This window comes from Salarias fasciatus, chromosome 15 (assembly GCF_902148845.1).
Source record: "Salarias fasciatus chromosome 15, fSalaFa1.1, whole genome shotgun sequence".
NCBI classification, from domain to species: domain Eukaryota; kingdom Metazoa; phylum Chordata; class Actinopteri; order Blenniiformes; family Blenniidae; genus Salarias; species Salarias fasciatus.
The window spans coordinates 180,581-195,792 of record NC_043759.1 but is presented as its reverse complement, the minus strand read 5'-3'; the positions used below and the strand labels follow the sequence as shown (position 1 = coordinate 195,792).

The window sequence follows — 15,212 nt, the reverse complement described above, 5'->3', positions numbered from 1 at the left end:
ATCTTGTGAACTCACAGAAATGAGCTTATTGGCCAGTGGTGATAATAGTGATCAGTTTGTTGACAGTGCTATGCACTCACTAAAATCTGCCCTTGACGTAGTGGCTCCGCTGCAGCTGAAAACCAATCGACCCAGGCGCGTTGCTCCATGGTTTAATTCTGAAACCCGTGTTCTCAAACAAAAAACTCGGCAATTAGAAAGACTGTGGCGTAAATCTAAATCAGAACAATCTCTGAAGGCCTGGAAATGTAGCTTGCTAAGCTATAAACAAATTCTCTTTAAAGCCAAGACATTATATTACTCTCGTTTAATAGAAATAAACAAAAATAACCCTCGGTTTCTGTTCAACACTGTAGCCAGACTGACAAACAGTCATACTGTAGTGGAACCAGTAATCCCAGAATCTTTAAACTGCCATGACTTTCTTAAATTCTTTAATGATAAAATCATAACCATTAGAGGTAAAATCAGTGAAGCGCTTTCCTCAGATCAAGCTCAGGGAATCCAGCCACTGCCTCCACCTGAAATACCTGAAATACTAGATAGTTTCTCATCAGTAAATGGGGCTGAGATTACTTCAATTGTAATGTCTTCTAAAACCTCAACCTGTCTCCTAGATCCAATTCCAACTAAGCTTTTCAAAGATATCCTTCCAGTTATCTTAAATACGATCATAACTATAATAAATACCTCTCTAGAAAATGGCTATGTGCCACAGTCATTTAAATTCGCAGTAATCAAACCACTGCTGAAAAAACCTAATCTCGATCCTGATATTCTAGCTAACTACAGACCGATATCAAATCTGCCTTTTATTTCAAAAGTCCTGGAAAAAGTTGTGGTTAAACAGCTTTACCGCCACCTACAGGACAATAGTTTATTTGAGAAATTTCAGTCAGGATATAGAGCTTATCACAGCACTGAGACTGCGTTAGTTAAAGTCACTAATGACTTGCTATTGGCGGCTGACGCAGGTCGAGTCTCAATCCTGGTTCTCCTAGACCTCAGTGCAGCTTTTGATACAATCGACCACAATATTCTCCTGCAGAGGTTAGAATGTGAGGTCGGCATCAGAGGAAAAGCCCTCTGCTGGTTCAAATCCTATTTATCTAATAGGTACCAATTCGTTCACGTTAACCAACAGTCCTCACCGTGCTCCCAGGTCAGTTATGGGGTTCCTCAAGGGTCCGTGCTCGGGCCAATTTTATTTCTGTTGTATATGCTTCCTTTAGGGAACATAATTAGAAGTCACGATATCAATTTTCATTGCTATGCAGATGACACACAACTGTATTTATCTATGAAACCTGATCAAACTAATCAAATAGACAGACTCAGTGACTGTATCAGAGAAATTAAAACCTGGATGACTACGAACTATCTCCGTCTGAATCCTGGCAAAACAGAGGTCATTATACTAGGCCCCCATAAACTGAGAGAGTGTCTATCTGAACAGATTATCACCTTAGATAACGTCAGTGTATCCTCCTCCTCTACTGTCAGGAACCTCGGGGTCTTATTTGATCAGGATATCTCCTTTAAAGCACACATCAACCTGGCTTGTAAAACAGCATATTTCCACTTGCTCAACATAGCTAAAATAAGAAACATTCTACCTAGAAGCGATGCAGAAAAACTCATCCATGCATTTGTTTCCACTAGACTGGACTACTGCAACTCCCTTCTCGCAGCCTGCCCAAAAAGTGTATTAAAAAACTTTCAGTTGGTTCAAAATGCGGCCGCCAGATTATTAACTGGAACTAGAAGACGTGAACACATTACTCCCGTTCTAAAATCTCTTCACTGGCTTCCAGTCGAGTTTAGAGTTAGATTTAAAATCCTTCTCCTCACTTACAAAATCCTAAATGGGATGGCTCCAACCTATCTCCAAGATGCTTTAACGCCTTATCAACCAATCAGAGCACTTCGCTCTCAAAATGCAGGGTTACTGGTGACTCCTAGAGTCTCTAAATGGACACTAGGTGGAAGAGCCTTTAGCTATCAGGCACCGATTTTATGGAACCAGCTTCCAAGTGGTGTCAAAGAGGCAGACACAGTCTCCACATTTAAGGTTAGGCTCAAGACGTTTCTCTTCGATGCAGCCTATGATCAGGTCAGCTAGGGATTCTAAACTAAACTAAACTAAACTAAACTAAACTAAAACAAACCAAACCAAACTACAGTAAACCAAACTAAACTAAACTAAACTAAACTAAACTAAAACAAACCAAACCAAACTAAAGTAAACCAAACCAAACTACAGTAAACCAAACTAAACTAAACTAAACTAAACTAAACTAAACTAAATTAAATTAAATTAAACTAAACCAAACCAAACCAAATTACACTAAACAAAATTAAACTAAACCAAACTAAATTAAACTAAACTAAACTATACTAACTAAATACTAGTTTAAACAGGTTAAGTATCCACAAAGCTGCCCCAGGAGCTAGAATGCTGTGGGAAGTACGGTGCACTGAGCCCTGTCCTCTAATGTCTGAATGTTATTCCCTTTAGTCCGTTCATTGCTTTTCCCCTGCTGTCCCCCCCTTCGAGGGGGAGTCTTCTCCAGTTTCAGTTGCTGACTCCACTATTACGAAGGCCTATGAACAAGCTCCGTCCGGACCGGGAGGACACCCCTGTCGGTCCTGCCCGCGGACTGGCTTCGGTTCTACTGCTGGGATCCGTGGTTCTTGTGCTGGACCGTCCAACGGACTGTCCTCAACATAGTCCTAGGCTTTACTTCTTATTGTCTCATGCTAGCTGTTGCCAAAGCTGTCCGTCCCTGGGAGAGGGATCCCTCCATACTGTGGTTCTCCCCAAGATTTCTTCTTTTCCCACTGGGTTTTTGGAGTTTTTTCTTGCCGGATGTGAGGGTCGAAGGCGGTGGTTGCTTCGTTCTGTCTCGTTACTGTAAATATTGACATATTACCATTATGCTTATTCACTGTTTTTACTTTTACCGACAAATGTAACATCTTGAAGCCCTCTGAGGCAGCTGTTGTTGTGATACTGGGCTGTACAAAAATAAATTGATTGATTGATTGATTGAAAAAGAATATCAGAAATCCCCATGAATGAGCTTAAGACTCTGTGTGCCACTGTGGGAGTCTCGTGCTTCAAAGAGAAAGAATACCAGTTCTTGCATGAGTACGGCACGGCCATGAAGCCCCTGACTGCAGCACCGGACACATGACCAGGACCTCGCTACCCACACCTGAGTGCTGATGCAGGGGACGCTGGCTCTGAAAGACACCCTCTCCAAGACGACTGCAGGCCTTCCAGATGTCTCACACACACACACACACACACACACACACGCTCAGTCTTGTATTTCTATCCTTGTGGGGGACCGTCCATTGACTCCCATTCATGTCTAGCCCCTAACCCTGACCCTTACCCTAACCCTAACCCACACCACAACAAAGCCTAACCCTAAAGAAATGTTTTTGCACTTTTACTTTTTTCAGTAACAACAACATGGTCAAGAAAACACTGTTTCTCCTACTTAGGACCGGAAAAAGGTCCCCACAAGGCACGTCGTTCCACGTTTTGCTATCCTTGTGGGGACATTTGGCCCCGACAAGGATAGAAATACGAGAACACACACACACACACACACACACACACACACACACACACACACACACACACACAGCACTATTCATGAACATTGAACACCCTGGAGTATGTGTATGTTTGTCAGTAGCTGACAGAAAAAACAGTAGAAGCATATTAACAGTGCAAAAGATTAAAACAAATAAACAAAATAATTCAAAACATCAAATTATTTTTCCCAGGCCATCCGGAGTCGTTTTTCCAGTCTGCTGGACAACGACGACGCCCTTCTCGCAGCTGTCAGCTGTCCCAAGTTTAAACTGCGGCGGCGGAGAGACGAAGGCAGGAAGAAGCGAGTTGTGCTGCTGACAGCAGGAAGTGGGTCTGCGCTGGTCCTGCTGCAGCGCCGCGTCCTGCCAGAGTCCCCAACGCACAGCCAGTGAGGCTGAGGCAGCAAGAGGAGCCACACTGCAGAGAAGGAGGGCTGGACTGTCTCAGGTCAGAGCTTGACCTTCAGATTCTGCAAAGATTTTCCAATGTAAAGAAGGTTTTCCTGAAGTACAATACTCCAGCCCCGTCAAGCGCTGCTGCAGAGCGGCTGTTTGGTCTCGGGGCGTTGGTTCTCACCCTCAGAAGGAACCGCCTTTCTGTCAAGAGGTTTGAGAAGCTGCTCTTTCTCAGATATAACAGCTGGTTTTCTGAGCCCTCTGCCCTGCTGGTTCCTGCTGGTTCACTCCAGAGCAGAGTACAGCGCAGCGGCAGGCCGGCTAACGCCGCCTGAATCACCAGTGAGACTCAGGCTGGGAACCACTTCTTCACGTTCTCGTGGGGGAGCAGCAGTTTAAAATGTCCTGCAGCTGTTGAAGGGCGCTGCGCATGTCTGTCAGTCTGGGGCTGCAGAAACCCAGAGCCAATCGCATCAGTTCCAGCCGCCGACGTGACTGCAGAGCGACAGCAAAACCAGGAAGAAGAAGAAGAAGCTTTGCTGTGTTTACTTCTTTTGCAATGGCGCTGGACGACTATCGCCATTTGTGTAAAGTAAACATGAGGGAAGTGGACCCTGCGTTTATACACACTCCACAGATGTGTTTGTGACCAAAACAACGCCGAACACATCCGGGAGGTCAGTCGCCCCGGAGCCGGAGCAGTCGCACGATGCTGCCAGCGCTGCGGCGCCACCCTCGGTCGGCAGTCGCTCACTACGCGTCATCGTGCAACTGTCCCTCCCCGTCCTGACTGGGTCCCGGACTGAGGGACAAATTCTCCTCTTGGTCGCCAGACTGCCCTGCAAATCGAAATGAAATGAGGGCGAGGCATGATGGGAACTCCCAGCCAGCAAAGCAGAGGAAAACAGAGCAGGACATGGTTGAAAAGAGCAGAGTAGAGCAGAGCGCAGTGGCAGAACAGAGCAGGGTAGAGCAGGGCAGAGAAGGGTAGAGCAGGGTAGAGCAGGGTAGAGCAGGGCAGAGCAGGGCAGAGCAGGGCAGAGCAGGGTAGAGCAGGGTAGAGCAGGGCAGAGCAGGGTAGAGCAGGGCAGAGCAGGGTAGAGCAGGGCAGAGCAGGGTAGAGCAGGGTAGAGCAGGGCAGAGCAGGGTAGAGCAGGGCAGAGCAGGGCAGAGCAGGGTAGAGCAGGGCAGAGCAGGGTAGAGCAGGGCAGAGCAGGGTAGAGCAGGGTAGAGCAGGGTAGAGCAGGGTAGAGCAGGGCAGAGCAGGGTAGAGCAGGGCAGAGCAGGGTAGAGCAGGGCAGAGCAGGGCAGAGCAGGGTAGAGCAGGGCAGAGCAGGGTAGAGCAGGGCAGAGCAGGGTAGAGCAGGGTAGAGCAGGGTAGAGCAGGGCAGAGCAGGGCAGAGCAGGGCAGAGCAGGGTAGAGCAGGGCAGAGCAGGGTAGAGCAGGGTAGAGCAGGGTAGAGCAGGGTAGAGCAGGGTAGAGCAGGGTAGAGCAGGGTAGAGCAGGGCAGTAGAATACAGTCCAGCAGCGTAGAGGAGAACACAGCAAAAAAGGCTGTCTCACGACTTTAGTTCAGCTTTGGGACGTGAGAAAATAGAAACATGTTATAGTTTCAGTTGTAACCAGGCTACATTTACATTTTATAGTTACAGTTTGTAACTAGCTGGTTATAGTTACAGTTTGTAACTAGCTGGTTATAGTTAGTTTGTAACCAGCTGGTTATAGTTACAGTTTGTAACCAGCTGGTTATAGTTACAGTTTGTAACTAGCTGGTTATAGTTACAGTTTGTAACCAGCCTGCAGGTGTAGCGTGTTTTACACCAGTTTCTGTAGTAAAGCCGATGAAACAGAAACAGAAAAACATGCTCATGTTTCAGGTTGGTGTCTTTCAATAAAGTATTTAAACAACCAGCTGTCGTTCTGACGTTGAGGCAGCAAAGGGAGGAAATCGGTAAAAAGTACCAAAGTTACTTTTAAAGTAACTTAGTTACTTTGATATTGAAGTAATCAGTAAAGTAACTAGATTACCTTTTTAATGAGTAATCAGTAATTGGATTACCTTTTGAAGTAATCTGTGAGAACACTGTTCATTATCTTGCGGTCTTGGTTCTTCCTCGGTTTCTCTTCAGTGTCTCTTCGCCGTTTCTTGCGGTTGTCATGAGGTTCAACAGTCTCTGGTCTCGTCAGGACCACCGTCCTCCAGCACTTCACTCTGTGCTTCTGTGGAGATCTTGGGCGACTCTGGACGAGTTACTTTCACAGTATGTTTGGCGTTGGAATACTGCGCTGGGTGTGTGTGAGGATTTTTCCTTTCGATGGAAAGTGTTTTTAGATCAGTTTGGTCTTTTGTTCCCTTCATGACCCACTGATGGCCTGAACACGTCTACCGTGCACTGATACCGGTGTAACACCGGCCCCCGACCTCCTCTGGGAGCGCTTCTGGGTAATTATGAGCCATTTCAGACTGGAACAAAACCCTGAATAAAGCAAACCATAAAGCAAAGCCACGTCTCCGGTACGTCTGTTTTCCCCCAGGACAACATGGCGGCCGCCGTGCTTCCATCCGTCAGGTGATGTGATGCCGACTGCTCCCATTGGCTGCAGTTCTTCCAGAGAGATGCCAGGAGTTACTTTGGGAACCATCACCAGTCGATCACTGGGCACTTCTGGAACTTCTAAAGAACGTGGAGCTTATTTAGAAATAAAGTCCTGAATGATTTGGCGAGCTTTATGTCTCTGACTGTCGCACGGTGAAACCAGTCAGCTGAACTGGTTCTAACTGTACATTCAACACAGTGCAAATGTTTTCAAGTCTGCACACACACTCCAGGAGGTTCGGTTGCATTTCCCGTTCCAAATTAAGTTTATTTTCTGTATTGTTACCAAAAGGTTACTGATCTTTATATTCACCCTCTAAAAACCAGACGCAGAACTTGTGTGATAAAAACAGATGTAAACTGGTTCCTCATGACAGAAGCACAGAGACTTCTGGTCTCAGAACATTTCTGAGCAGTCTGATGTCAGGAAGCGCTACAGAAAAATAACAATAGAAGCTTTTGATTTCTTCTCCACTATGAAGTGTTTTTATTGATGCCCAGCATGAACTGGATGTGAGCAGAACGTCTGAATCATTTCTCTCGTTTCAACAGTCATTTCTAAAAATGATCAACAAGCCTTGAAAACGTGAGGAAAGCAAACGTCTCAAACATCTTCAGCAGCTTCACTTCATAACGAGGGTTTTTTTCCTCAAACACTGCCTGTTTTTAACCCCTGAAATACTGAACAGCTGCTCCAGTTCCGGACAGCTCTGAAATCTGTCATCTGCAGCATCAGAGCCTTGAAGCGTCTGGTCCAGAGCAGCAGAGGAGAGTCTGTGTTTGGTCATTTACAATAAATTCTACATGAAACAAGCTTTTCAAGAAGGAGGATTGACTCAAACAGACAGTTCCAGGCAGTCGACAACATCAGCTTGAAAAGAACAAAAAGACGACAAAAACAGGAATGAAGCCCGTCTGTCAGGACTGTTCCAGAACATCTAAAGAACGTCGGTTTCAAGGTCGCTGCCGGACAGGATGTTGAAAACTCAGAGTGAAGTTCAGGAGAAGCGTCAGTGCACGGTCGTTCCAGGGTTTCTCCACAGGTGAGCGGGGCAGCCGGCCTCCTGCTGAGCCCCGCTCCGGCTCTGAAGCAAATCGTGGTTCTGTCAACGCAGACGACAGACCAGACTCTCCGTTTGGCAGTTTGACCTTCAGCGGCGCCGCGGCTGCAGAGAAGCAGTCAGCAGCGTCCGGCGGCTCCTGGAGGATGACTCCAGGAATCAAAGCTTCTGAGAGCCTCACTGGAAGACGCCGTGGTCCAGTAACCCTTTCACCCAGCCGTTCATCCTCACCGCAGTCCGGCCTCGGCCGGGGAACTCGCTCTGTCTCGCCTTCACCGTGCTCAAGACATTACTCCCAGAATGCTGTGCACATTCCTCTGGACTCACCCAGAGCTTTCTCACTGGCCAGGTTCATCTTCAGCGTTAGCTGTCCATAATAGAGCTCCTGAATCCTCAGCCTGCTGGGACCTCCTGGATGTCTGAGACTCGGCGGAGGCTGGCTGGGAAAAGCTGGCGGCTGGAATGAAAGGCAAGGCTGGTAGAAGGAAACTCGCTTCGTTGTTCTGTGAGACAAGAAACTAAAGCATGAAGGAACGGTTTGTGAATGAAGCAGAGACCTGAAAAAGCTTCGAGTGTGTTTAATAGAAATCAAAATCAAAGAAACATTGGCTGATAGATGAAAAGCACGTTCACAAAGAGATTCTTCTGAGCTGCATTATAGGACCATGATGCTCTTCTTCAAAATGATAAATCCAGCGAATGTAAGGAAATGCAAATGCAAAGCAAATGTTTAGTTTCCAATCCTAGTCTGGGTTAAACCTGGGCTGATTCACTGTCAGATTGGGCAAAATATTCTACAACAACAAATATTAAATGCTGACTACGATCACCTAACGCAACAAAAGAGAAAAGAATAAAGACGGAGCTGCTGCAGTCAGAGTCATAATAATTATTTTTTCAAAGCTACAATTCTACAGTTTCATCTAGCAGATGTTTTTGTCCAAAGCGACGTACAACACAAGCAAGAGTTCAGACATAGGCTGGTCTACATTCTGCTGTTTGATGTCAGTTTATGAAACCTTCCTGTAGCTGAACCAGAAAAGCGGCCAGAGCGCGCAGACCTCCGCCAGGGCCGCTCATTCCCACCCTGGAACACTTTCCTCTGGAAGCCAAAGCCATCCTGAGGGCTCCAGCTTTGAATCAGTGCTCCACGGCTCCCCCTGCTGGAGGCGGCGGTCTTTACGAGGTCATTACATTCTCATTAACGACCGGTAGTAATGCATGATCCTGTCAACCGATCCATCCCTAAACTGAATCAGCTCTTCCTCGACCCATTTCAGAAATTTCCTGAACTTTTCAGCCAGATCCATCTGTCATTTTTCAGATTATCTTGTTTCTAACAGACAAACTCAGAAATGCTGACAAAAATACAACTGAAAACATATTAACCTCCTTGCCGGAGACACTGAGGTAAAAACAGAGGACTTCAGGTTGAGTCGACAGCCTGACGAACCGACAGACCGTCAGAGCTTGATGCGTCTCCTCGTGGACGGAGCCAACGTCCTGCAGGGGAACGCCGTCCAGCTCAGCACCCTGTGGATTAACGAAGCGACCCACTCTGACAGATTCTCATCAGGTCAGAACAGTGTGGAGCTCAAATCACACAGAGTCCCGGTCTTTCCCATTAGGACTCCACTTATAGTAGATTCCTGCTGATGCGACGACTGCGTGAGCAGCCGGATCAAAACTGACCGGTTTCAAGAGAGAAAGCTCACATCACGGACACGGCTTCCTCGTTCTCCTCGTCAGCAGCATGCTTACATCTGAGTATCATTAGATCTGAGAACACTAAATCATGAAAGAAGCAAATGTGAATCTGGTGGTTGTTTTCCTGAGCAGCATTCTTGTTGTAAATGAGGGGTATACGCTGCATTTGTGGACAAACAAATAGTTTAAAAGCAGCCATTTGCTCTGTAAAAAAAAAAAAAAGAACGTTGCTATGTGGTGGAATTTTTGGTGAATCGGAGCCAAAGATGACGAGTCCAGGTGCTGACGCTGCACAAGGAGGATTTACTGAGGACTGCAGAGGAAGCACACACAAATCAGCTGACTGAGAGCAAGGCGAGGAGAATCCAGGCCGACTCTGCAGGACTTCCGGCCACGCCATCTCATATAACCAGATCTCACCAGACCAGCAGACGCTGTTTCCAAGCGACTCCAGACAAAACAGAGCGGCCTTCACACTGTGTTCCTGAGAACTTTGAAAACAAAGCTTTATTCCACATCACCCCATGTGAAACGACATCTTGAGTCAGAATCAACAAGAAATGCAAAGTTGAAAAAACTCAACATGTTTCAAAAAACACTGTGAACAACTTTGATGTTTCAGAGAAGCAGACTGAATGTGAAAAGCCTCTTTGTGAAAAAACGTGTGAGAAAGCTGATCATAAAAAACGTCAGTTATATCAGAAAGTGAAAGAGATCCTTACATCAGTCCTTACATAACAAACACTGACTGACGAGACTCCAGCAACTGCACTGTGCGAGGTTGAAGCTATGCTAAACGACCGACCTCTGACCAGTTTCAAATGATCCCAATGAGATGGAGACAGGTACGATACCGAGCAGATCTGTTCTGGAAAAGATGGGCGAAGGAACATCTTCCAATCATGCAGGAGAGAAACAAGCGGAACAGAGTGAAAAGAAATTTGGCTTCTGGAGATCTTGTCATCGTCGTCAACAACACGGCGCCAAGGAACTCATGGATTATGGGACGTGTTGTAAAGACCTTTCCAGACACGAACGGCCTTGTGAGAAGTGTTTTGATGAAAACCAAACATCCACCATCCGTCGACCAACAGACCAGCTCTGTCTTCTGATGGAGGCGGATGAATGAGAAGCTCCAGGTTCAACCAAAGACTGAGACTCTGAGTGATCATGGACCGTAATAAGATAAGAGGACCATCGAGCAACTGTGGACAATTTAATACGTCTTATATAACAGGAGGTCATCTGCATACAGAGACACTCTGTGCTCCACACCTCCTCTCCAAACGCCAGAGAGCTCCTGGCAGTTCCTGAGAGTTGAAAGAACTGGGCTCAGTGGGCAGCCCTGGCGGGTGCCGCCACCAAGCATGAAGGCCTGAGACGGTGGGCTATTCGTTTGGACTTTTGCGATGGGAGAGGCGTACAGTCATTTGATCAGAGCTATGAGTTGTGGACCGAAACCAAATGTTTCAAGGACTGTAAATAAGTATTTCCATTCCACACGGTCGAAGGCCATTTCGGCATCTAATGACACAATACATTCGGGGACGTCGTTGGAAGTCGAGTGCATTACGCCGGGCAGGCGTCGGACATTAAAGGAGCTCTCCGTGATTCTGCACAGTTCTGAGCCTGACTTCAGTTTGAAATGTTGGCTCCGCCCCCGAGCTCTCTGACTGGTTCCTCACATTGAGAAAACCCTCCCACTCCCCCGCCGCTCTGCTCCCGCTCAGCGTGCACGACGCTGCGTGCACATCCTGTACGTGCACAATCCTCCGGAGGAAACACAGCAGAAGCCACTTCGACTCTTTTTCGTTCAAAATCAACGGCCGCTTCGTCTCAGTAAAGCAGATGTCACCTCGTCACCACAGGTTCAATGCAGACAGTAGCTGCAACAATGAATTTGTAACAGCAAGTGGAGGTATCGCCACTTCCCTGTTGCTCCTTCGGCTTCCATGCTGGTCTGTTTCCCGCTGTCGTGCACACGCTGCAGACGGCCTGGCTCCGCCCCCGCCCCGCCCCCCTGCTGCTGCTGCTGCCAGTGGAGCAGAGAGGTCATCACGCTGAATCCTCAGGCAGCGCTTTGCGGGGCCAGATATCCAAAACACACTGATCAATGTGTGATTTTTTTTTTACAGAGATGTTGCATGGACTTGCTAGTCCATGGTGTAAAAAGCATTTTTCTCATCCTGGTTAAATTAAAATCGCGGATTGCGCCTTTAAAGAAGGAGTGTCGGTTCCTCACAAAGCCCATTTGGTCTTGCGCTACTACCAAAGGATAGACCCTCCAGAAAAACGCAAGCAAAAATTCTTGATTATGCGTACTTAAATCCCAGATTATGCGAGCTAAAATGCTTGATTATGCAAATGAATATGCAGGTTTTATGCTATTTTATGCGGTAAAATTGTGGACAGTTGTGAAGTATGCTGTGAAATATGCGAAAAGATGCCAGATATGTAGGTTACCCATACACACTCACACACTCTCTTTCTCACACACACACACACACACACACACACACACACACACACACACACACACACACACACACACACACACACACACACACACACACACACACACACCTCCGTCACATTCATTTTTATATTAGTTTTTTATCTTAAATTGTTGCTTACCACTGCTCACCAATACTCAGAAATGGACCGTTCCATTGCTAAAACCTCTGATAAAACGATCAATACGGTGTTTCAAATGAACTGGTGTCCTTGTTACCTGGTGACTGACTTCCTTTAGCACTTCCTGCTGCTGCTGCTAGCAGCAGATGTTGAAATCAGACTCATTAAAGGTCTGAACGGCTTTTTGTCTGGTTTTTAACATCTATCAGCAACAAGGGAAAGAACCCCAGTCACTGATTAATGAGGAAACCAGTTCCTCCAAACCCCCGGCTCCTCTCCGGGTTCTGGACACTCCTCCTCCGCTAGCTAGCTGCTGCGTTCAGGTGACTGGAGCTGCTGCGGAAAACTGAAACTCCGTCATTCACATGAAGGCAGCGGAGACAGCTGGACTCAGGAGACACTCAGGAGACACTCAGGAGACACTCAGGAGACACTCGGGAGACACTCGGGAGACACTCAGGAGACACGTGAACAAAACGTGGACAGTTTGCACAAAGGAACAGCTCTCGGACAGCTGTGATCGGCTCTCATCATCAGGTGTGTTCACGATGGCAGAGCCAGAGGTAGGCGGAGCTAGACGAAGCAGACGGCGCTGTGGGGCGGAGTTATAAGTCTGCCTCCAACTCTGACAGCCCTCTGTTCTCCATGTTTGTGTTTCTCATGACTCCCACCGTGGGGGGTGTGTATTTATGCAAATGAAGCGTGTTATCATTGCTGAGGAGAGGGCTGGGGTCCAATCCCCTGCCTGTCTGGACCAGAGCGCTGGGCCAGGCAGCGGTGAGTTGCTCTGAGCAGCTCACAGCGGCTCCTCTGGGACCCATCTGGTTTGGGTCTCACCAGTTTTTGACGCCCTACGTAGGTCCTACATAGGTCCTACGTATCAGTGACGCCGGGCCGGGCTGGGTGGGGCGGCTCAAAAGTCTTAAAGGTCTGCCTCTGGCTTTCTCATGTCCAACAATCCTAATCACTTAAAGGGGCTGCATCATGCAAAATTCACTGTTTGTATGTTTTAACCTTGTTCTATAGTTCTGTTCTCACCAAAAACACCTCAAAGGCATTTTTTTCCTTCATGCCTTCGTGTTTGAGCTGCTCAGAGAGGCAGCCCCTCCCACCGTGAAAACGCTGTTTCCCACGTTCACGTCACACGGTGAAGATGCCCCCCCCCCCCCCCCCAACCCCCACCCCAAACCCCAAACCCCGTCTGAAAGCTGAAAGCAACAATCAAGCAAGAGCAAGGGTCTGGAGGGTCTGAAGGGTCTGGAGGGTCTGGAGGGTCTGGAGGGTCCGGAGGGTCTGGAGGGTCTGAAGGGTCTGAAGGGTCTGGAGGGTCCGGAGGGTCTGGAGGGTCTGAAGGGTCTGAAGGGTCTGGAGGGTCCGGAGGGTCTGGAGGGTCTGAAGGGTCTGAAGGGTCTGAAGGGTCTGGAGGGTCCGGAGGGTCTGGAGGGTCTGAAGGGTCTGAAGGGTCTGGAGGGTCCGGAGGGTCTGGAGGGTCTGAAGGGTCTGAAGGGTCTGGAGGGTCCGGAGGGTCTGGAGGGTCCGGAGGGTCTGGAGGGTCTGGAGCAGGGGTCGGCAACCTTTTTGTCATGGAGTGCCAGTTTAAAATGTTCTCATCAGTGTGTGTGCCATTATCAACTAAAACGCAAGTTAACACAAAATACAAAAAGATTTCCAACATACCTGGAAATGTATTCCTTTCAGATAAAGCAGATACAAACATATATTTAAAGATATTGTTCTGTTACTCCAAAAAGTGCTTTCATAAACTTTGTGTTTATGAAAAAAAAAAAAAAAAAAACTTTGTGTTTTGTGCTCTGCATGCTCATGTTTCGAATTAACTGGTGCCCGTGTTAACTTGTGACCAATAGATGAATGAGACTTGAAGTCGATCTAGCAAACGTCGGTTTTCTACAGTTACAGTGAATGTATAAGTTTAAAGTCTTTTATGAGTCTTACTTTAACAGCTGCTGTTATCAGCATGTGTTTACACAGAAGTCCGCCGTCACTCGTTAACACGGGAACCAGTTAATCCATAACACCGGCGGGGCGATCGCTCGTTTTTTGCTATGGAGCGCTTTAAACAACTCGCTGTAGCGCGATTTGCTTCCATTTCTTCTCTCCAGTGTTTTTTCTCTCGGGGTTTTTATTAAAACAATGTTTTTCTGCTTGTTTTTGACAGTCCTGTTTCCCGTTTACTGCGCACATAGTCACGTCACTATATACGGGGCACGCACGCGGAACAAATAATCCCCTGTTTTTTTCGCTTAGCTGTCAGGCAGCTTTTATATGAGACATGGAGCGGGTTATCGATCGGTCTACACCACCTCGTACAATCAGCTCCGAAATACAATCAGCTCAGAGTGAAGCAGATCCACTCCGACGTCTGCATGACACATCCGCTCTGCCTTATAAGCCGTTATATGGGTGGACTGTAAACATGCCCAGTGTTAGTGGCACGCGTGCCAAGGGTTGCCGACCCCTGGTCTGGAGGGTCTGGAGGGTCTGAAGGGTCTGGAGGGTCTGAAGGGTCTGGAGGGTCTGAAGGGTCTGGAGGGTCTGCGCTTGGTGAGTTTCTAACAGGAAAAGACGTTTTCACGTGTCTTTGCGTGTAGAGAAGCTCGAGCTAAAGAGCTAAAGCTAGCCAGCGTATTTGTTTTGAAGCTCTGATTGGTTGAAGTAGCTGTCAGTCAAAGTCCACAGGGGGAGAGGCGGGATTCAGTGAACCAGAGCGTTTTCTCTTCCGGGTTTCAGAATTAGCCCCAGAAAATCTTTTATTTCACACAAAATGACTTTTCCTTAGGGCCAGAAATAAACTATGACCATGCTAATGCCAAAGCCGGGGTTTGGACGAGCTAGAGAAGCAGGACACAGCCCCTTTAAAAGAGCCGTTCAAACGAATGACTCGTTCATTGAACGTCACAGCACTACAGCGAAAACCATTTCTCCTTTTTTTTGGTGGTAAATGTGAGATTATTGCGGGGTTATGCACCCTTTTGGAAAATATGTGGCCTTCGCATAATCAGCGGCAAAAGGGTGATTTATGCGGGAATTCATGCGATCGCATAATCGCGTTTTTCTGGAGGGTCTAAACGGAACAGCGTCTTCCGGCCTCCGAGCGAGGACTTCAGCGTCTGTGCTGAGCAGAGAGAGCGGTCTGGAGGATCTGAGAGGGATCTTTACCTTTCGGCTGTAAGAGTTCTACGCGCCTCA

At 47.4% G+C, this 15,212-nt stretch overlaps 1 protein-coding gene across 1 annotated transcript in view; it reads right to left on the bottom strand.

The window, feature by feature from the left end:
- Positions 1–11,916: 11,916 nt before the first annotated feature.
- Positions 11,917–15,212, bottom strand: part of LOC115401650 (kunitz-type protease inhibitor 1-like) — a 16,457-nt gene continuing 13,161 nt past the window's right edge. Inside the window, exon 11 of the mRNA XM_030109927.1 lies at positions 11,917–11,954. The gene's annotated coding sequence lies outside the window, so the exon portion shown is untranslated. The remainder of the gene's footprint in view (positions 11,955–15,212) is intronic.